Source organism: Pipistrellus kuhlii, unplaced genomic scaffold (assembly GCF_014108245.1).
Source record: "Pipistrellus kuhlii isolate mPipKuh1 unplaced genomic scaffold, mPipKuh1.p scaffold_m20_p_8, whole genome shotgun sequence".
In the NCBI taxonomy this organism is placed as follows: Eukaryota; Metazoa; Chordata; class Mammalia; order Chiroptera; family Vespertilionidae; genus Pipistrellus; species Pipistrellus kuhlii.
Genome location: NW_023425584.1, coordinates 9,996,697 through 10,019,635, shown reverse-complemented (window position 1 = coordinate 10,019,635; position 22,939 = coordinate 9,996,697).

Here is a 22,939-nt window from a genome sequence, read left to right as displayed (position 1 = left end):
GTAGCTCGCTGCCACCCTCCAATAGCTCTCTGCCCACTGCCCCACCCTCCTGTAGCTTCCCCCAGCCCCTCCCCGTCCCCCCTCATAGCTTGCTGCCCTGCCCCTTCTTAAGCTCTCTGCCACTGGCTTGTAACTCACTGCCTCACCCTCCTGCTAATCTGTGAACCAGTTGTTATGTGGTCAGTCATTACGTTTCATGGTGTAATGACCATTTGCATATCACATCTTTATTATATATATATGTGTGTGTGTGTGTGTGTGTGTGTGTGTAAAATGTTTTTGGCCCAGGAAGGAAATAGCTTTCTATTCAATGTCTCACTGGAAAATTCTTCATGTTTTGCCCTGGGAGGCAGTATCAGCAGCAGGACACAGAGGAAGGAGACAGTGAGGACCTGCACACCGAGGAAGAAACCTGACTGTGAAGTGGCAGGTGAATTTATTATAGATTGAATGGTATCCTTCATTGTCTTTGTGAAGCCTTGGAGTTTAACAGTGAATGGAATATGGTCTAACAAAGACAATGACCTTTAGTAGGAGTTCAGTTCTCTATTCCTACCTGGGGAAGCAATAGCCTGATCAACTTGAGTGGTCAATGTTTATGCTATTCCTCTCTCTCTTTCAGGATCCCTTAGAACATATGAATATATATATATATATATATATATATATATATATATATATATATATATATATATATATATAATTTAGTTTTGCCTGAAAAATCTGCATCCAATTTGAATGAAATTGAATATGTTTCAGGGCTCAAGCAGCATGTCTTCCATCTGAAGCAAAATGGAGATGAATTTCAATTAGATGTTCCCATTATAATCTGTCTCCACCTGTAGTTTTCATCAAAAATTGCTGGGAAGTGTGATATAACGTATGATCAGGATTTGCCCACTGGCAGCAATGTCCCATTATCTTAGCAAAAAAAGCACAAAATAATTAGTCTGATGCATATAGGCAGCAGCTTCTTACTGCGAGCGACTTTAATTGTGGTGAGTAATATATATGGAGTTTAAAGCATTATACATTCCCCTCCCAAGAAGACACCAATTACTAATTCCGTTGATAGAGTAACAACGTTTCAGAAGATTTAATGCAAACTGAACACCACAGTCAATAGCCACTGCAAAATGTCCATTTTATGGCCTTATTTTTGCCTGAGCTTAATTTATGGTAATTTGGAGGTTGCATATCATCTGGAAGTGTGCTGTTGGCTGGAGAGTTAGTACTTGGTTATTGCATAAATCATGGCTGAGTGTGTTGGCTTCATCTACTGCTCTTCTTTCTCTACAATTGGACTCCTTCTCCTCTTGTCATTTCCCTGTCCTCAGTCCCACCTGCTAATTCATGGGGCTCTGGGAGCCCAGTATGTAGGAGATCACTTTTTATCAAGTGGCATCTTCCAAATGCCAGGTGGAGTGTTTCTGGGCTTCTGAGGGAGGGAATTCAGCAAGTCTTTTAGGGGGATGGAGTGTTTAGACCAGCTTAAGTGCTTTAAGAGAAAATATAATTCCCTCTCCTCACCCTCCCATTTGCCCCTAAACTCTATGCTAATATGAAAGGTGAGTTTTAAAAATATATAAGCTGAATATTTCTCTTCAGGACAGTTTAAAAAAAATCAATTTGAAACATAGGACTAGTAAGACAGCATGTTCTAGGCTCACAGATAATCTATCTGGGAACCTAAATAATATGAATCAACTAACTGTATTGTAGAATTTAGTTTAGGTGACTAGTCTTTAAAGAATACATTGAATGTTTCAGATTAATAAGAAAGTTGTCTACTTATTTACAAAGATTTGAGTTTTCTGAAAATAATTAATGGTATCTACAGTGATGACATTTTTTTCTTTATTGATTAAGATATTACATATGTGTCCTTTTACCCCCATTGCCCCCCTTCACCCTCCTAGTTTTTGTATCAATTGGTTATGTTTATATGCATGTGTACAAGACCTTTGGTTGATATCTCCCCTGCCCCCCCTCCCCCACCTTCTCCTACCTTCCCTCTGAGGTTTGATGGTCTGATCGATGCTTTTCTGTCTCTGGATCTGTTTTTGTTCATCAGTTTATACTGTTCATTATATTCCACAAATGAATGAGATCATGTGGTACTCATCATTCTCTGACTGACTTATTTTGTTTATCATAATGCTCCCTAGGTCCATCCATGCTGTTGCAAATGGTAGAAGTTCCTTCCTTTTTACAGCAGTGTAGTATTCCATTGTGTAGATGTACCACTGTTTTCTAATTCACTCATCTGCTGATGGGCACTTAGGCTATTTCCAAATCTTAGCTATTGTAAATTGTGCTGCTATGAACATAGGGGTGCATATATCCTTTCTGATGGATATTTCTAGTTTCTCTGGATATATTCCTAGAAGTGGGATTACTGGGTCAAATGGGAGTTCCATTTTTAGTTTTTTAGGAAACTCCATACTGTACTCCATAGTGGCTGCACCAGCTTGCATTCTCACCAGCAGTGCAGGAAGGTTCCTTTTTCTCTGCATCCTTGCCAGCACTTGTCCTTTGTTGATGATAGTCTTCTGACAGGTGTGAAATAGTACCTTATTGTCATTTTGATTTGCATCTCTCGGATGATTAGTGATCTAATTGTGAATAGCATTATTCTAAATGTTGTGGAAAATCATGTTTTAAAAAGTTCTCTTGAATCCTTAAAATAATAATACAAATATTTCCATCTATTCATAAACTGGATTATAGTATTTTAAAAATTCATTTATGCAACTCTTGTTCTTTTTTTATAGTCATAATAGCCAACATGTAAATATAAATGTATATTACCTTTTAAAAAAGTAGATATTGTTATTAATTTCAGAGAGTGAAGGAGAGGGAGAGAGAGAAACATCAATGATGAGAGAGAATCATTGATCAGCTACCTCCTGCATGACCACACTGGTGATGGAGCACGCAACCCGGGCATGTGCTCTGATGGAGAATCAAACCATGACCTCCTCGTTCATAAGTCAATGCTCTACCACTGAGCCATGCCGTCCAGGCACTATTAGTCTTTTTACTATCTCTATAGTTCAGGCAATATGAAGCCCTTTTAGACTGGCTTCTTTCATTTAAAGATAGGCTTATAGGATTTATCCATGTTTTTTTTTTTTATGACTTTATAGTTTATTTCCTTTTGTTCCTAGATAATATTCCATTATTTGGTTGCTATTTGATTTTTACAAGGGTGCATAAACAATTCAATGGAGAAAGTATATTTCAGCAAATAGTGTTGGATGCATTTGAACCCATTTGCAAAACATGAGCCTAAATCTCAGCCTTACACCTTACATAAAAATCAACTAAAAATGAATTACAAATCTAATTTTAAAGTTATTAAACTTTTAGAAGAAAATCTTCATGACCGGGGGTTAAGTAAAGTATTTTCACAAAAGCAGGATCCATAAAAGAAGTTGAAAAACTGGAATTCATCAAAATTAAATACCTCTGCCCTGCGGAGTCCATTATTTAGAGAATGAAAAGACAAACTACAGCCTCGGAGAAAATATTTACAAATCACATGTCCAACAAAGGACTTGTATCCAAAATATATAAAAACTCTTAAAACCTAATAGCAAAGGAGCAAGCCAACTAATTTTGACATTTGCAAAGACTTGGACAGATGCTTCACCCAAGAAAACAAATGATCACTTGAAAAGATGTTCAACATCATTAACCAACAGTGAAATGAAAATATATAATCTGGCCCCGCAGTACTCTGAATCTCCCTGTCTCACTTGCTTCTCATCAGCCACACACACAGCTTTGCTTTTACTAGAATGCCCCAGATACAGTCTTGACTTCTCCCATCCAAGTACTAACCAGGCCCGACCCTGCTTAGCTTCTGAGATCAGACGAGATAGGGCACGTTCAGGGTGGTATGGCCGTAGACTACAGTCTTGACTTCTAACGGAAATACAGCCCCCTACCTCAAATAAATGTACTACCTGAAATAAACATCCATGTAGCTAGCTCTCTCACTTTTTTCAAACTGGGCTTAAATGTCACTACCCCAATGAGGCCTACTACCTTCACCTACTTTTATTTAAAAAAAAATATTTTATTGATTTTTTTACAGAGAGGAAGGGAGAGAGATAGACAGTTAGAAACATCGGTTAGAGAGAAACAGCGATCAGCTGCCCCCTGTACACCCCCCACTGGGGATGTGCCCGCAACCAATGTACATGCATTTGACCAGAATTGAACCTGGGACCCTTCATTCCGCAGACTGACGCTCCATCCACTGAGCCAAACCGGTTTCGGCCCTTCACCTACTTTTAAATTGCACTCTCTCATCCCAGCACTCTTAACTCCTCTTTGATTTCTTCTTTATAGCATTTTCTTCTTTCAAACAATTATATAATATGCTGATTATATTTATTGTTTATTGATAATTTACTAATATCTAAATTTTATGGAGACAGAGATCTTGCATTTTGTTTACTCATAAATCCTACTGCCTCGCATATGGTAGATCGTCAATAAGCATTATTGTTTGCATTAAACAAAGAAGGTTGCTGCTTACCTTTCTTTGGCTGTTGTCAGTCCTTACCCAGGCATATTTTTTCCATTGATTTTTAGAGAGCAGGAAAGGGAGGGGGAGAAACAGAGAGAAGCATTGATGTGAGAGAGACACATTGATTGGTTGCCTGACACACTGGGGCCAGGGATGGAGCCTACAATATGCAATGGAGGTACGTGACCTTGACTGGAATTGAACCCATGACTGTCCAAAGGTTGATGCTCTAGTCATTGAACCAAACTGGTTAGGGCAGTTGTCTATTTTTTGATAGGATTCTGATATGGTGATATATGAAGATCAAATATTTTTTCTGTGCTTTAAATCCTCAAACTTAGTGGTGAATTGTAGGGGATAGTAGACGATTTTGCACAGAATTCCTAGTTCTAAGACTTTTGACTAATTGTTCTGCTTTAAAACAACAACAACACAAAAACCCATATTTTTATTGATTTCAGAGAGGAAGGAAGAGGGAGAGAGAGATAGAAACATCAATGATGAGAGAGAATCATTGATTGGCTGCCTCCTACACACCCCACACTGGGGATTGAGCCCGAAATCTGGGCATGTGCCCAGACTGGGATTTGAACTATGATTTCCTGGTTCATGGGTCGACATTCAACCACTGAGCCACTCCAGCCAGGCTATTCTGCTTTCTTAATGTTATTTTCGCTTTCTATACCTTTCTGTCTTTCCCTCTCTTCTTTCTTGTTATTTTTCATAGGAATTTTTAATTGAGCTAGATTGGTGATATTCTATTTTTTCCTCAAATATGATATATTTTCCTCAAATATAAACTTAAAAAAAAGAAATTTAGTTGTTTAAAGGTCTGTTATTAAATACATTTATATGAATCATTTCTTTTTTTTTTTTTTTTCAAAGGAAGAGATGTAACAGAGGAAGATTCTGCCTTTTTAGTTTTCTTAAAATATGGAATTGGTAGCAATGAACTCAAGCAGAATCCTATCAGAAGGAAGCAATAGATATTCATTTTCACTAAACAAATTTGATAAGCTCACAGAAGCAGAAGAGTGGTCAGCTTTGTTTTTACCTTGTTGCTTATGTCCACACTTAAGCTCTTTGGATTTATCTTCAGTGAGAAGAAAAGGGCAGATAAAAGTATTTTTTGCAAAATGTTACTCAAAAACATATTACGAGTCTCAGCTTTTAATTTAGTTCTTAGCTAGAACTCATGTTTGAATATACTATTGCTATTATTTTGCTTATGAAAATTGAATCAAATTGCACAGGTTTAGGAAACCTAAACAAGCAGTCTTTATATTGAGAGCTTTTTATGTTTAAATGGTTATTTCTTCTTTGATAAATCTGTCCAGAAAATGGCTTTGGAGCCAGAAAGTCCTGGGATTTAAGAGGTAAGAAAAACAAAGTCCCTGGCTTCCTGGTAAATTTAGTCTAGTGCGGGTACATGGGTATTTAATGAAATAATCGCAGGGACATTGCAAACTATAAGAGCTTCACAAATAGAGTAGAAGGAGGTATAGAGAAGATTAGAAAGTGGTCAAGTCAGGGGAGGGTGGAGCAAGTATCCCTGAAGAAGTGGTGTTTGAGGTGATAGTTTAGTAGGTGAAGTGAGATGAGATGTGGTTGGGAACAATTTCCAGCCTGAGGCAGTATTTAAAAATCACTAAGGCAGAAAGGACCATAGTATATTGGCAGAACAAAAACAACAAAAGGACAATAGAACTGCCGAAACCGGTTTGGCTCAGTGGATAGAGAGTCAGCCTGCGAACTGAAAGGTCCTGGGTTCAATTCCGGTCAAGGGCATGTACCTTGGTTGCAGGCGCATCCTCAGTGGGGGGTATGCCAGAGGCAGCTGACGGATGATTCTCTCTCATTGATGTTTCTAACTCTCTATCCCTCTCTAAAAAATCAATAAAATATATATTTAAAAATTCTATTATATAAAAAAGGACAATAGAACTACAATATAGATAACAAGAACAAGGGGGAAGTGTTATTTAATAAGAGGTAGGCAAAGGCTAAATCATATATCCCCTTAAGGCAACCAATAGAAATCTTGATATGTATCTATAATACACAATTCCTAACAGCTTTGAGAAACCATAGAAAGGTTTCATACAAAACTCAGAAATTGGTTTCTAAAAAGTCACTTCACATGCCCAAATGTGGAAAATCAACTGGGGTCAGGAGAGCCAGAGTGGAAACAGGATTGTTAGGAGGCTATTTACTATTAATAATAATCAGGGAAGTGATGGTTTAGACTAAGGTGGTTTGGACTAGATCAGTTATAAAGATCTATTAATATCCAGGCAGGAGATGAGGGTGATTTGGATGAGAGTGGTGGTAGACGGGATGGAGAAGATGAATGTGTCCTCCATAGCTGCCTCATTTCTTCAATGTCACATGGACCAGTAGAGGCCTCCATGTAATTGATGCAACTAGTTAGCTGCCTAATGCCAGTTGATGTGAAATTTACAGGCATGGCTATCATTGGATGGATCCTATTTTGGGGATCAAATAATGGTGAAGTTTTTTTTTTTAAGATTTCCATCAGGACCTTTCTGCAGTTTTAAGAAAGATGGCGTGATGCTGTTGGGAATGACTGTGCAGATCATCTGTTAAGGCTCCACGAGCACACTCGAGGATGAGGGCAATTGACTGAGGAGCTGCTGCGGTGGCTGGCAGCTAACACAGTGGCAGGAGGTAGGGAGGTGGCAGACATGCAAGGCAGATGTTCTGAGCTCCTCCATCTGGATGAGCTTTCGATTCCACTTTTCCCAGCCATGCAGGAAACAAATGCCAGTGATGTGTCTTCATTAGGATGACCAGGACCCTGGCTAGAAGAGAAGCAATAGCCATTTATTGAAAGCCCAGGTCAAAGAAAACCCTAAAACTTTACTGATCATGTTGTTTTTATTTTTTAAAAAAGGTTAATTTGTGGAAGTATTAATGGAAATCATCTAATCCCAACTTGCAACAAAAATACAGGGATGAGCTGAAACTGGTTTGGCTCAATGGACTGAAGGATCCTGGGTTCGATTCCGGTCAAGGGCATGTACTGTGGTTGTGGGCACATCCCTGGTGAGGGGTGTGCAGGAGGCAGCTGATCGATGTTTCTTTCACATCAATGTTTCTAACTCTCTATCCCTCTCTCTTCCTCTCTGTAAAAAATCAATAATATAGATATATATAAAATACAGGGATGAAATGTGTTAGCAGTAGCTTCCCTTTGAATTCTTACTCTGAACCAGCCTCCACTTCTTATTTTTCAGGCCTCGTTTCCTTCTTCTCCCCACCTTGGCCATAATGGCCATCATGTACCCCAGGCACAGTGACCCCCTGATTGTTCCTTGAAGCCCCCAAGCGTCTTGCTGACTCATAAGATTGCACTTACTACTGTCTTTCTAGAATTCTCTTCTTCCACATAGGGGCATGGCTTGCTCTGATACTTTAGTAGTCTCCACTCAAATTCATCTCCCACGGGAGGCCTTGCTTGGCCACCCTTATGTTCAGTAGCACTTGTTATTACTCTCTAGCCTTCCACACTGCTTTTGTTTCTCCACATAGTCCTCCACACTGCCTGACCATAAAGTGCACATGTATTTGTTTATCTCCCCAAATGGAATGCAAACATTTTGACAGTCTTTTTCACTGTGTCATTGTAGGTCTCTACAATGACATTTGCACAGATTAGGCCTTCAATAAATACTATGATGAATGATTAAGTGGATCTCATTTAATATTCACAGCACCATCTGAGAAGCAGGTATTATTGTTACCCAATTTGACAGAAGAGGAAATGAGATTAAGCATTTTATACAAAATCAAACATATTGATTTCAGACACTGATTTCTTTACTTAAGCCCTTCTGTCTCATTTTAATCTTTGATTTTTCTCTGCATCATATAACTGAAGGGAAGGATCATAAAATACTACTTACCTTGTTATCAAAGTTTTCCTTTTGCCAGGCCAGAGGGGGTAATCCAAAAAGAGGATGATGGTGTGGCTATTGTGTAGGCATAAGAAAACCTATTTGTGATAGGAGATAGGAACTGATGGAAAATTATTACGATCTGGATGTTTGTATCCCCTCTAAATTAATATGTTGAAATCCTAACATATGAATGACAATATTAAGAGATAGGTTTAGTCCTAGCCAGTTTGGCTCAGTGAATAGGGCATCAGCCTGAGGACTGAAGAGTCCTGGGTTTGATTCTGGTCAAGGACATATGCCCAGTTTGCAGGCTCAATCCCCAATGGAGGCAGGAGGCAGCTGATCAATGATTCTCATCATTGATGTTTCTATCTCTCTCTCCCTAAAATCAGTAAAAATATATTTAAAAAAGAAAGATAATTAGGTTTAGATAAGGTCAGGAGGGTGGAGCCCTTACACGAGATTAAGTCCTTTTATAAGAAAAGACCATACTTGCACATTGCCTGTGTCTGTGTCTGTCTGCCTGTCCCTCTCTTAGCCTGTGAAGATGTGGGAACACAGCAAGAGGACTCTCACCAGGAACTAAATCTGCCAGCACCTTGATCTTGGACTTCTCAGCCTCCAGAACTGTGAGAAATACAAGCCTGTTGTTGAAACTATCCTCTCAATGGTATTCTGTTGTAGCAACCAAACCTCACTAAGAATATTTTCTGAGCATTGATGCTCAAGGTTGCCTCTTTTGTAAGCAGTATAAGAGAGGCTTGTCTCCACAAGGAGGCTTGGCATGCTGCTTATAAGTAGCAGACAGTGACCTTTCTGAACAAAGGACACATGAGAGAAACTGAAGACCAGTGTGCAGGAGAATCTCACCTTCGAGCCAGAGTGCTCCAAAAAGGACAATTGCAACCTCTCTGTCCCCTATAGATGAACTTTTGAAATATCGATCTTTCTTTAGCATTGTGTGTGGTCAGAGGTAGAGAGTGGCAGCCCTGATGAGGATTGAATGATGTGAGGCTCTATTTGTGTAAAGAACTGTGGGAAATTGCAAAGCTAACAAATAGTAATGACCATGGACACCAGCTCCCTACAGCCAGTTGTGCACTATAATCCACTTGTTGGTGTCATGGACTGCATCATGTTGAACGCTTTTTGGGTGGTGGCCATTGTATTACTTTTCCTTTCCTCCTTCTCAGTTCTGGGTTAGGTTGTATGGGAAACTAGATGCATTCTGCATGAAAAGATCTAAGTTGTCTGGGCTTAACTTTTTTGTGAACTTTTATTATGAGTGGCTATTTTTTGTTGTTATATTATCAGTTGCAGAAATAGTTCTTCTTTGTTAACAAGTGCATTAGCAAATTATATGCTGTTAAAATGATTTTGTCAGCATAAAAAATTTGAACTGTAGTTGTGGTAAGTGATTTGCAAAAGTACAATCAGGACTTAGTAATAAAACTTGGATAAAAGCAACTGCTGGAAGGATGGGGTATTCTGCATATTGAGATATTTTTATTTTTGGCTAGCTGAGTGTTAGGTATCCTCTTCTTTTTATTTACAACTCTGAAAATCTTAAATAATGTTTGAGTTTATCCTTCTGTGATTAAAACAGTACATTAAATCTGATGAGATTCACTTTTAATAAAAATTGTATAGTGCATTGGGTAAGTCATTCCAATTTATCAATTTTCATTGATTATAGTAGATGGAAGATTGGCCTAACTGTTGGGTCATTATAAAATTCACCTTTATAAATAATCCAAGTTTCAGTCAAATGGGAAAAGTGTAGCTAGTGGGAAGTTATGATAGCTGGAATTTTTAAAATTCTAGGTGTGACTTGTAATGTTCTCAAATTCCAACAAACTCTCTGTGTCTTTCTGAGTCTGCTTCTCCCTTGAAGGTTGTAAGTTGATAGGAAACTTTGGTCCTTCTCTTTTTCTATCATCTCTTTGTAAATATATTGTTATTGATTTCAGAGAGGAAGGGAGAGGTAGAGAGAGATGGAGACATCAATGATAATAGAGAATCATTGATCGGCTGCCTCCTGTATGTACCTCACTGGGAATTGAGCCCACAACCCGACTGGGAATCAAACTGTGACCTCCTGGTTGGGTTGATGCTCAACCACTGAACCACACTGGCTGGGCTCTTTTTTTTTCTTTCTGTCCTAGCACTGGGAAGGATCTCTACTTTATCATCGGCCCTGGCAGGAATTTTTTGCCTTATGTTATGGCTTGTTCTTTATCTGCTCTAGTTAGTGACATAATCCTAATGCAAGAAAAGATTCAGAGAACCACATATATTTTAGCAAAACCAAAGGAAATATTTTGAAAGATAACTTTATGGTTGTTTCTTCAGAAGAGCTTTTCTTTGCTCTGCTGCCGTCTGTAGAAGTTTCTCGCCTTCCTTGCAGGGGTCTGGGTGGAATCCTCATTGTACTAAGAACCCAAACTCCTGGTTGCCTACTGAATCACACACCAATTTCTCTCCCTTTGTATACAGCTCTCTTTTCTTTTCCTTTTTTTGTATTTAATAGTCATAAGGTTACTTTGCAGAAGAATTGTAATAACCTGATTTCAGTACTTTACTCTCTTATAAGTTGTTTGTACAAGCCACGATCCAAATCACTGGACTCAAATGCCTGGATAAGTTGGACAATAACTGTATTACACTGTTTAAAGATGCATGCAGGACATAAAAGCCTGGCTTTTCTGTAGATGAAAAAGAAACACATGAATATTTTATCAGAGATATTTCTAATAACTTCAGCATTTTGTCTCGATAGATAGTGGAGCGATTTTCTTTTCGTCTGGTGGGGGTTAGAGGCATATTTCCAGTAATGACTTTAATTGTGTAATTTGACTGTAAAAATTCAGATGCTAGATGTAATATCTGTATCTGCATTTTCATTAAACATTCTTTTCGATCAGACGTTGTTAAAGATTCTTGTTTGGGTTCAGTCAGATTTGTCAGCTCTTCAATCAGTTTGTAGTGCGTTGTGAAAGAATACACTCGAAACAGAGCCGAGCTGTCGGGCTGTGACAACTTTGAATGAGGAACGTTTTCAAAAATCACAAGTGAGATATTTTAAATGTCTCCTTAACATCCACAGCCCTATTCAAAATACTTCATCAGAGGCATGTGCTTGGAAAATGCACTTGAGAATTAATGCGAGGAGGGCAATTTGTCAGTCTTTGTCTCAGCAAAGGCGTTCCTGACAGCCACGGAGTCTTAGCATTTATCTAGCCTGGAATCTCTCCTCTGGGTTGCTGTGGCAGATGCCCTAGAGATGCAGGGACCTCTTTCAGGGCGGCCAGAAGGGCCTCGAGCAAAGCAGAAACATGAGAGGCCTGCTTGCAAGTCCTGTCTATACCTGTCTGAGCCGGTGGCGAGTGGCAAACTCCATCTGTCCTTTGCCCGGAGAATGGCATGATTTAGTGATACTTTGAAGGAGCCATTTCATCCTTAGCTGCGAGACAGGGACGAGAGCTATTTGTCTTGATTTCAGCTCCTGGTAGAGAAGGCGATGACAAAGATACAAAGTCTTGGCTATTTATTTCAAACGGGTCTCTTAAGGCCTGGTCTAAGTTAGCCTCCTGTAAATTCAAGGGAGCCTTTCCCACACCTGACCTGCCAGAACCCCTCAGGAGCACTGCTGCCAAGGGGCTTAAGGATGGATGGTGTTGTCATGGATCTTTCTGTTTCTTTTCACTGCTTCTCTGCACTGGTCACATGCACATCTGGTATGTTTGAGCCAAAGTTTACGAAATCAAGTGGGGGAAGGGTGGGTACACCATTCTGGAGAGTAAAGAGAACTTCAATTCTGTTTAGAGATGGTGGTGTCTTTCATTTGCACAGTGTCCCTGCTCTTTTAAGGCGCCCCCAAAGGAAAGTCACAGTGAGCATGAAGGACTGAGTCACAGAACGCAAACCAGGAGACTGGGAACCAGATTCCAGAGCCAAAAGACATGCAAGCAACTGCTGTCTCCTGACTGTGGTGGCTTCTATTCCCTCTCTCTCTCTCTCTCTCTCTCTCTCTCTCTCTCTCTCTCTCTCTCTCTCTCTCTCTCTCTCTCTCTCATTTACAGAAAGAGGATATTAGAAGCAGGGAAAAGCTGACAGCCAACAGTGTTAGAGGCTATTGTTTCAGTGGAGGGGAGGCAACAAGCCATATGGAAGGGTGGGGGGTGAAGAGCATGAGAGACAAGAATAGGGTGGTGAGACAGTGCCTTAATACTTTGCTTGTTCTTATTGTCTATAGCTAACAAATTAGAAAAAAAGGGCATTAGAAAGGTTCAGTACACTACCTGGAATTGTACATCTAGTGAGTAGCACGCAGGAGTCAAACACAAAAATATGTGCCCTGCAGGGCTGAGCTCTTTAAAAAAAATTTTTTTTTATTGATTTTTTACAGAGAGGAAGAGAGAGGGATAGAGAGTTAGAAACATCGATGAGAGAGAATCATCGATCAGCTGCCTCTTGCACACCTCCTGGGGATGTGCCCACAACCAAGGTACATGCCCTTGACCGGAATCGAACCCCGGATCTTTCAGTCCACAGGCTGACGCTTTATCCACTGAGCCAAACCAGTTTTGGCAGGGCTGAGCTCTTAACTGTGGTTAATTTTTCCACCATGTTCATTGAGGCCATGGATATGTGGTCACCTACAGAATAGAGCCTTCTTGGTCCCAGGGCATGCTGGGTACATTTGTGGCCACAGATACAATGCCGAAGCAATGCCTTCTGTGCTTTCTTTAGCTTCACAAAAATCTGACACAGAAGAGGGATTTTTATTCTTAATTCAGTTATTTTTAGCTAGACTTGCCATAGACATAATTGTCTCATTTGCCCCAGCCCTCAATATCACTTAAAGGAAAGAAAATATTTTAGTGGTTTATGTCCTTAGCAGGGCACTTATAATGATACAGTATTTTGCTCTATCACTTGTATATTCTACCTGTAGCTTTTAGAATAAGAGAATAATAGAGACAATTAGCTCTGATAAATGCATCTTGGAGCCATGTGTTAGCTTATCTATGGATTTTCTCCTTCAATGTTTAAATATTCCCTCTGCAATTTAGGTTTCATCAAACAAAGACCTTCTGATTTAAGATAATTCTCTTGGTAAGAAAACAATTGTTGCTGCAATCTGCCATTCACCCAGAGTCATTGATCCCAGGATAAACATTCATTTACCAGAGAATTCAAAATAAAACATAGCATATGCTGCCATTTATACGAAATTCATGGGTAGAATGCTGCATTCTTCCTGGGCTTTTCATCAATGCTTCATTTACTTTGGTAAAAATTACTATAAACTATCAGTTTCATCTTTTTCTACTATTCTTTTAAAAATATATGTTTTTCATTGATTTCAGAAAGGAAGGGAGAGGGAGAGAAAGATGGAAACATCAATGAGGAGAGGGAATCATTGATTGGTTGCCTCCTGCACACTCCCTATTAGTGATCGAGCCCACAACCCAGCATGTGCCCTGACTGGGAATCAAACCGGGACCTTCTAGTTCATAGGTTGACATTTAACCACTGAGCAACACTGGCCACTATTCTTAATTCCAACTCCAAGCTGGTAAACTTTGTAAAGTCAGTCCATCATTTTAACCTCATTGTACTGTTCTGTTTATTTAAAATTGTCTTTTCAAAGCATTATGAATGTTTAATTGGTCTCTTTTTATAAACCGCTCCATTCTTTGGAGCCATTCACTTTCTGCAATGTGCTGGTAAGGTGCTTGGGAGGAATTCTGTGGTCTGGATGGTGACTTTGGCCTTGTGCGGTGACCTTCTTGTCGCAACCATATAATCATCTTCAGAAAGCTATCGACCAGGTGCAAAGAGGTTATGGCCACGAAGAAATGCCTTTCATTCAGCGTTGTTACTGGGTTTTGCAGCGTGCATGTAGCAGGCGAAATGACCATGAGATGATAATTAAGTGGTCTCTTTATTATTTTAGAGAGGAGAAAAGTTCACAATTCTGGTGATTGCAAAGCCTCTGAATTAGAGATTAAAAAGGAAAACATACAACATAAAACACTCGTGTGAGCACAGATTTCCTCCTTTCATTTATTTAAATGTAGATGATATTTTTTTCCTTGACTAATGAGTGCCTTGTAGGACAAGAGGCTCTTGACTGAAGGTTGGCAATAAAATACTTGCTATCTAACAGCAGTCTAAGCAGATTGTACAAAGGAGACCCCTGTTTAATCATTGAAGTTCAAAACCAAGGTTTCTCTCTTCGAAGGGTGTTTGGAGCCTCTGAAAAAATGCAACAGATGGGTACCTCAAGTTCAAATTCTTTTGATAATGATTAAGGATTTTCTGTTTAAAATGATGAAAATAAAACTTTCACTGATGGTCTTTGAAGATGACAGGAGAAGATCTATCAGGAAAGTATAAGTTTTTTTTTTTTTGGGGGGGGGAATTCATTTAAAAATAAATGGTTTTTGCTTCTCTGTGCTATATGACCTGACTTTTCTGCATCTTAGTAAAAGTTTTCACTTGAGTTTACATAAAACTCAGAAAGAAGTTGTAGTTATCGATAAGAGCATGTGCATTATTTCTTGTGCTTTTATTAAACTGAAAACCTTAAAAAGAAGTTTTAAAAACCACTGGCAGAAGAAATAGAGATCATTCCAACTGAGTTTTTATTTATCATTGGTCATATAGAAGTCACCGCCTTAAGCAAAAACCTCGCCAATGATCTATATGACATGATGGTGCCATTTATACATTTGTCTGCTAGTTTTCTCATCTATAATCTGGATGAGATTATGTAAAATTCCATACACATCAAGTCTGAATATATTTAGTTAATTCCTAAAAAATATTACATTGCACCCAGCTGGCATGGCTCTGTGGTTGAGTGTTGACCTATGAACCAGGAGGCCATGGTTCGATTCCTGGTCAGGGCATATGCCTGGGTTGGGGCTTGATCTCCAGAGTGGGGGGTGTGCAAGAGGCAGCCAATTGATGATTCTCTCTCATCATTGATGTTTCTGTCTCTCTCCTTCTCCCTTCTCTGAAATCAATAAAAAATATTAAAAAAAAATCTCACATTGCTTTCCCTATGTTAGAAAGGAGTTGTTTTAAAAATTTCTATTGTTCTAGGTCCTTCAACCATTTCCAGGGAATTTCCACCCCATGGTGTTAATGCCTAGAGGAAGGCAGTATTGAATATATTCACTTTGGGTTATACTCAGTGGATAGTCTAACATGATGTTTACTACATCTATGAAATTTGCCATTTAGGTAGTGCACCAATGCTTTACGTTCCTAGTACATTTAATATCTCTATAGAACCTCAAAGAGCACATTGTGTAATATAGGTGGTTAGTATTGTATATATACTTGGAAAGACTTTATATTATAAACTGTCAACAACTATTGATTGGACTAGAGAAGGCTGAGGAAATTTGGAGTGGCAAATTTGTACTAAGTATAAATGAAACATCATGTAGAACTATAAAAGATTTTTTAATCTTCAGAGGGGACTTTTTATATCATCAGTATATTTTATAGTTGGGATACTGAATATGGATGTAAAAAAATCAATATTAAATGCATTTTATTTAAATTAAAAATGTGCATCATATTCAAATGCAACGGCTCACTGGTTGCACTAAAACAATCTAAAAGTTGTTAATTCCACAGCATGAGGACCTATCTATTCAAAATGAGATGCCATCTACTAGATGCCAGATTGCTGGCTGCCTTTGCCTTCTGATAGATGTGAGAGCTCAGTAAAATATGCTCTGTGAGAAAAGAAATCAGTGGATTTATATGATTCTTTCCAGTGGAAAAAGCTGCATTTCTTTTTCTGAAAAACTTTAGGGGTCTATTGTTTGCTTTTCTCTGATTTTTATTTTATATGATAAATTCCTCTTAGAATTTAGAGGAGTTTAAAATATTTCATTTTTAGATGGGTACTTTTAAGGAACTAGCCATAAATCTACATATATTAGGCTTCTTAAAGCTGTATTTGCATAACTGATTTGAAAGCAACATTTGTTATAAGCTTACGTCTGGATGCTATTATCTCATGGCAATTAATTCCAGCCACTGTGAAATGTCAAGGATGATCTGTGTCTAGTGTGACCCTGGTTCTTTTTTCTTGCCAAAATAGAAGGCAGAAGCACTGAGATTCTAGGGAGTTGAGAAATAGGCACTTATTATTTCTCATGATTCTTTATTCTTCTCCTCTGTCACTATGGAATTAAAGGCATTTCCAGCTGTTGGGGCCTCCACTCTTTTCGTCTTTATTTTTTTTTTTAAAATATATTTTTCTTGATTTCAGAGAGGAAGGGAGAGGGAGAGAGATAGGTAGAAACATCAATGATAAGAGAGAATCGTTGATTGGCTGCCTCCTGCACATCCATGCTGGGGACTGAGCCCACAACCCAGGCATGTGCCCTGACCGGGAATCAAACTGTGACCTCCTGGTTCATAGTTCGACACTCAACCATTGAGTTATGCTGGTCAGATTCTTTTTTTTTTTTTTTGATACTTCCTATTGGCTGCTACTGGGGCTAAATCCTAAAATTTGTAGCTGATCATGGATCTTCATTACCCTCAAATTTATATATTTAGAGAGGCAGATTCCCCCTTTCCCTCCACCACCCAGCGGTAACTGAAAGAATGTAATTCTCAACAGGCAGACTTTGCTTCAGAGCATCGATCCCTACCTGCCACGACGAACCTGTTTATTGTTTTCACACAGCACTATCTTCCCCATTCTCTTTCTAGAATTGACCTGAGGATGGTATCTGGCATGTAGCAGTGTTATCAGGGGTATTGGTATATCCCCTTCCCTACGAGATGCTAGGGATGGGGTCCTTGCAATATCTTGAATTTTCTGAGATTCGCACAGGAGGATGAGTTGTTTTTATTTGGGTGCAATTATATACCTGGGTTTACAACATCCTATTCCAGCCTTAGAAGAAGTGTAGCTGGGGTTTTAGTAGAGCTTAAAGCAAAGCCAGTGTCCAGAGGTTCCATTCCATAGTACAGCTGGGTTCAGTTCAGCAGCATCAGGCTAGTTACAATCCACTGGTCCATTGTGTGTGGGGTCCACATGGCTGTGGGCCACGTGGGTGAATAGAGGGGTGCCAGGAGAGTATGACCCTCTGCAATGAGAGACCCAAGAGAGCCAAGAGAGACCAAGAGCAACCAAGAGAGCCATTCCTTTGTTCAGGGAATTAAGTATCCCAAATCTCCCCTCACTTGTAGTGGCCACGCCCATTCTGGCGAGTGACCTATTCCCAGGTGAGACTGACAGAAAAGTACCTTCCTCTAACCCCAACTTTACAGGGCATGCTTCTATCTTCTCTTTGAGGGACCCCCCCCCCCCCAGGAGTGTAAAGTTGTAGCTTCCTACAGCACTTAAAGGTGAAGCTGCCCAAAGGACATGACTATAATATTTGTCCTTCCCTTTGCTCTTTTCCTGTTATTAATAACTAGGTTAATTATAATGGCATCAGCAGGTGCTCAACAAACATTTTAAACCAACAATACAGCACTTACAGCTCTCTGCCTAGTCCTCTCTGCATTTTCCATCAAGGCACCCTTGTACCTCAGCATTCCTTCTTGCAACCGTGTGGTTTTGCTCTTTGACCGGAGCAGCATGTGTTATTCCTCATTAATTAGCCCCAACGTAAGGATTCTCCTGCTTGGAGACAACGTGTGGCACACTTATTCTGTGGTTGGAGATCACCTGGTTAAAGAGGAACTCATGAAAAATAATGAATACAAATGACAATATTTATGATAAGCTCTTTTTTCTTTCTCTATGAAAATAATGCCTTTAGAAATTTCGCTTCCTCTAATCTTTCCAATCTGCCGTAAGATTATCTGTGAAATTGCTACGAGATTTGCTTGTGGTCTCGGGGTGTAGGGCTGCCACATGAAAATTTCACTAGAGCATTTTAGAAGAGTAGATCAGGATTAACGTGTTGTTGTGAGCTATCAGCAGTTTGCATTCACATTGGCCTCTGCTGTGGGTGGGAGAGACCCATCGATCACTTGTGCTTTTAAGGGGGGGAGGGGTGCTCATGAGTCTTCACATGAATGTCCCGACTGGAAAGGCCCAATGGCCCCTTTGCCGCTCAGACAGGCAGGAGAAAGCTGTTGACAAGGTCATCTGGGACTTTATGTCTTACAGACATACACCCCCTGTGTTGACAAGGATCTGCCTATATAGTTTTAGCAATTTCCTTCCATTTCCCCCCCAGAAATAAAGGGTTAGTTCACGTAAGACAGTCTCAGGATTATTGATATAATCACAAATTGAAATGGGACCCTGAGCTCTCTGTTCACAGAAATGCTTGTCTGGCTCTTTCTGCATTTGGAGTGATTAACGGTGTAGGAGCATTATGGGAAAATGATCTGTCTGTAATTATAGGAAGCCACAGGAGGGACAAACCCTTTTTGAGAGTTGTCTTTGAAGCCACCCAACTTATTTGAGTCTGAGCCATTGGGGGGTGTGGGTGGGGCGCGGGACAGGAAGAAAAAAGTACGACAATTATTTTTTTTTTAAAAAAGGAGAAAATCAGAACCTGTAGGAGTGATAGTGTTTTAGGCGGAGATTATGCATGTGAGAAAGGAAACAAATTGGTTGGGGTCCTGAGAGGCTAATGGGTAGGAGGAGATACTGGTTCTGTCATTGAACAAGCCACTAAAATTTAGTGACTAAATAGAGCACTTACATCTCTCTGCCTAGTCCTCTCCCTATTGTTCTTGTCATTTCACCTTCCTTCCTAATCTGTGATATCGAAACAACATTTCTCACCATCTCTGTGGGGGCACAGTGACACAGACAGACTTTACTAAATATATAAAATGCAAATGCTATAAACAATGATATTCCGTGGTTGGCAAACTGCGGCTCGCAACCCACATGCAGCTCTTTGGCCCCTTGAGTGTGGCCCTTCCATAAAATACCACGGCCTGGGCGAGTCTATTTTGAAGAAGTGGTGTTAAAAGAAGTTTAAGTTTAAAAAATTTGACTCTCAAAAGAAATTTCAATCCTTGTGCTGTTGATATTTGGCTCTGTTGACTAATGAGTTTGCTGACCACTGGTGTAGGTGATTCTACAATAATTGCCACCCTTTCCCCCATCCTTTTGGTGTTTATGAAAATATAGAACTCCTTAAAATTGGGGACGTTAGGGTTCCTGTGAGTTTCAGAATCGGCTTTAAGGTATCGGGGTGTTGGGGCTTCGTTTTCCTCCCACTTCCAGGAGCTGGGCTGCCTGGGGATGGTGTGGGGTCCACACACCAGCAGGCTGGCCAGAGGATGTGAATACACACTGGCAGCCCAATTCCCTTCCTAACCACTTGGTGCCACTGTGGCTTTAAGAACTGCTCAGCCCCAGCCTAATCCTGGAAAAGGCTTCCTCCTGGGTTGGCTTCTGCGGTTTCAAAGACAGTCATTGTTTTGAAGAAGGTCACCGGGGGAGAGTTGGGTGGCCGATGTGATTAGAATGTGTGCAGCGAGTCGCACTCCAGGTGCTTTGTGTGCTAACACTTAGGTGTGATTACCAGCATTAATTATCCGAAGGACGTGTAATAAACATAGGTGTGCTCTTGGTGGTTCATTTATTTGAAGAGCAAGGCTCTGCAGAATGCAAACCGCCAGGTAGCCACCCAGGCCTTTCATGGAGTTTAATTTGGGGATAGGCTACAGTCCCCTCTTCCCCCAACCTGGCCTATTTATAGATTGAATGTTATAGATATATCACTAGTTCAATACTAGCTCCTCCTCAGGATATGTTACACACACACACACACACACACACACACACACAAATACAGACAGAGATACACAGACACACACAGACATCTATAGTATAAACATAAAGAACGTAAAAATGCTATTGTTGAGTAAGCTTTCAGCATTTAGTGGTTTCAGGTTTTTTTTTAATCTTTAAAAAAAATATATATTTGGCCAAAACCGGTTTGGCTCAGTGGTAGAGTGTTGGTCTGCGGACTGAAGGGTCCCAGGTTCCATTCTGGTCAAAGGCATGTACATTGGTTGCGGGCACATCCCCGGTGGGGGGTGTGCAGGAGGTGGCTATTTGGTGTTTCTCTCTCATCGATGTCTCTATAATAGCTCTCTATCTCTCTCCCTTCCTCTCTGTAAAAAATCAATAAAATATATTTAAAAAATATATATATATATATTTGTATTGATTTCAGAGAGGAAGAGAGAGGGAGATAGAAACATCAATGATGGGAGAGAATCATTGATCAGCTGCCTCCTGCATGCCCCACACTGGGGATTGAGCACACAACCTGGACACGTGCCCTGACCGGGAGTCGAACTGTGACCTCTGGTTCATAAGTCAACACTCAACCACTGAACCACACTGGCTGGGCTTCCCTCCCCTCCCCACTCTATCTCCACCATCCTCACTTGTATAACTTGTAAATTCATCCACAAAAAGGACATTTTTCTTTATAGAAAGAACCAGCTTTCAAATGAGCTCACTACCTCCAGTGTTATCCAAAGTGTTACCCACATAAAATGCTGCCCAAAATGATACTACATCTCTTCTCTCCTTACCTCTCTTTTCCTTCTGGGACCAGAAGGGATCTGAGGAAGGAATCTGTGCATAGACTTTTACAGCTTCGAGATGACTTTCTACATTGGAGGACATTGCAGCGTTTAGCTGAAGGTCCCGTGCTCTGTTTTAATGCGAGCCCAGGAGGGGGCTTGCCTACTTCTAAAAGACGCTGTGGAGAGCAGTGCCTTTCTGACTCATTAATCTGGGAAGGCAAGAGAAGGCTGCCATTAAGAAATGTCTTTGCAATTAATTGCATGTAAAACCTCAAGGTGTTTTCCGGACGCATTTATAGGAGCAGCTCTGCCTTGTTTATGCCATGCGCTGCTGCTGGCCTTCACACAGGCCTGGAACTGGCCCTCGGCTAAACTCAGATGCTGGCAACACCTGCTTCTGAGCCCCTCCTGATTTCTCTGCTGACTCTTCCTTTTTCTGAACCTAAATCTTCCTTCTGTCTCCCCTTAGTTTTGAGTTTAATTGCCCCTGGCATTCAGCTTTTCAGCTTTGGATTGTCTCTGGGTCTGGAGGTCTGAGAGTTCTCTTAGGACCCTGATCTGCCACTTCCTTGCACTTCATGTCCCCTTCTTTCAATACAGCTATTTTGAGCAATAAATGGAATACCACATGTATGGAATCAGAAGCATCAAACATTCAAAGCCCCTCCACTCCGTTGTCCTGGGCACTAGAGGACTAATGGATTTCCTGCTCTCCAGGTGCAAAACTCTGACACAGGGGTAAGAGTGTCCTTTGGTCTATAAATCACTGTATCTATCTCCAGGCCTTAGCCTTATTATCACTTGTCATAATCACGAATCACATAATGTTTTTTAATTATGATTTTCTTTTGCTAGAGTAGCTTTAGGTTCACAGAAAAACTAGAGGGAATTGAGGTTCCCCAAAGCTCCCCACCCTGACCCCATACATGCACCGCCTCCCCTCTTACCAGCATCCCCCATCAGAGTAGTGTATTTGTTGCAAGAGATGAATCTACAATGACACACCATTCTCACCAAAGCGTATGGTTTTCATTAAGGTCCTCATAACTTGTTTGAACTTCATTTGCTGTATCTGTGAAGGGTTTAAGTGAGGAACGTCTCTCACGTGCTCTCTGTTCTGTTCCCATGTCTTAAGTAGGTAACGAAGTGTTTTTTTTAGATTTCTGTGCTTAACTTTGAACCCTTTCTATTAGACAGACTAGAAGGCTTACTTATTTTTTTATTTTAGAGTGGTGCTTCTCAGAATGTTGTCTGGCTGATTCTTTATATAGATTCTTTAAGGAAACTAGAAAAAGGCTAATCTGAGGCAAGAGGTAGGCAAGACAGTACCATTGATCAGCTATGTCACAGTCAAGTTTATTTATTTTTTATCGATGGCTGATCCTGCAAGTGTATTAGAAAAATTCCTTCTCTGGGATTCATAGCCCTTGCCTGTAAATGTAGGGAATGCGAGTCCTGCTTCCTCTGTCTCTTGTGGGGTTAAGAGAGGATGCGGGTTAGTGCCTTGAGTAGCAGGTGTTCAGTGATGGTCCCTTTGCTGCTGTTATTGAAGACTGTGAGCTACCTGTGATTCCACTAGACTGCAAGGTCAGGGGGCAGGGCCTGCCTCTCCCATGGTCATTGTTACAGCCCTGGAAACCAGCACAGTTCCTAACCCAGAACTTACTACTTTTGGAGGCAAAGTAGAGGTTGTAGAGGTTACCAGAAAGGTTGAAAGGCTGATTCTGAGGTTTGGGTTTACAGTGTTCACACCTGGAGTCAGGCCGGGGCGAGTGGAAGATGGAGGGAAACTGTGAAAGCCTAATAAGCTCGGCCTGGCTCTGCCTCCCACTAAGGAGAGTGCGTGGGGCATGGCCTGTCCCTTCCTTCCATGGTCTGAACTTCGTAGGCATCTGAGTCAGTCCCAGTGCCTGTGGTG